This window comes from Mustela lutreola, chromosome 5 (genome assembly GCF_030435805.1).
Source record: "Mustela lutreola isolate mMusLut2 chromosome 5, mMusLut2.pri, whole genome shotgun sequence".
Taxonomy (NCBI): domain Eukaryota; kingdom Metazoa; phylum Chordata; class Mammalia; order Carnivora; family Mustelidae; genus Mustela; species Mustela lutreola.
In genome coordinates this window covers 32,615,778-32,617,150 of record NC_081294.1, presented here as the reverse complement: position 1 = coordinate 32,617,150, position 1,373 = coordinate 32,615,778, and positions in this window count along the sequence as shown.

The window sequence follows — 1,373 nt, the reverse complement described above, 5'->3', positions numbered from 1 at the left end:
GATTTTTGTAGCGCGCATCCTGAATGAGAGTATGATCAACCTTCTAGAGGTAGATTGCATTAAGATCCCCAATTTGTCACTGCTTTCTGCATACACGCTCTTTGCCGTGTAAGCTTCTAAGACCCTCTCACTGCAGGCAGAATAAGGCTCCATCTCAAATCTAGTCCCAACCACGTGACTTGCGTTGGCCAATGGTATATTAATAGATGGAATAAAGCAAGAGGTGGAAAGTGTTTACTTGAAATCATTTGCTTGATTGGGCTTGGCCTCTTTTACCACCACCAGCCCAGGGGGAGGAGGAGAAACCTACAAAACAAATCCACCCCGCTGGGATCAGCTGAACCCAGCAAGTTGCAGGCACAGGAGTGAATGTAGCCAAGAATGGCAGAACGCCCTGCCCAGTCTAGTCACTCCCTGCCAAATTCAGCTACCCCAAGCCAATCCGCAGATCTGTGCAAGCAAATCCTGTTGTTTTAAAACACTGATCTATGGGATGATTTGTTACAAAACAGCGTTGTGACAATAGCTGACCAATCTACCCCCATACCTTGTCCCAGCATGGAGCAGGAAATGGGTTGTGTTTTTCTTTTTAATCCTACAATTGTGAACCCTACAAAAGATTGAATGTTTCTTCTATGCACAATGAAGGAAAACCTTTTGGTCAAAGGATTAATCCTAGGAATATTCTGTAAGAGCTCTTGAAATATTAAAATGTCAGCCACAGTACACATGGAAGCAATATCTAAGTCCCAAGATCACCAGCTGGTTGGCTTCGGAGAATATAACCCCATTCCAGAGACAAAGGGGACATTTTTTTAAATAAACATACAATGTATTATTAGCACCAGGGGTACATGTCTGTGAATCACCAGGTTTACACACCTCACAGCACTCATTATAGCACATACCCTCTCCAATGTCCATAACCCCACCGCCCTCTCCTCTCCTGCCCCCAGCCACCCTGTTTGTTTTGTGACATTAAGAGTCTCTTATGATTTGTCTCCCTCCCCATCCCATCTTGTTTCATTTATTCTTTTCCTACACCCAAAATCCCCCATGTTGCATCTCTACTTCCTCATATCAGGGAGATCATATAATAGTTGTCTTTCTCCGATTGACTTATTTCGCTAAGCATAATACCCTCTAGTTCCATCCACATCATCACAAATGGTAAAATTTCATTTCTTTTGATGGCTGCATAGTATTCCATTGCATATATACTACATCTTCTTTATCCATTCATCTGTTGGTGGACATCTAGGCTCTTTCCATAGTTTGGCTATTGTGGACATTGCTGCTATAAACATTCAGTGCACGTGCCCCTTCGGATCACTACTTTTGTATCTTTAGGGCAAATAACCAGTCGTGCAATT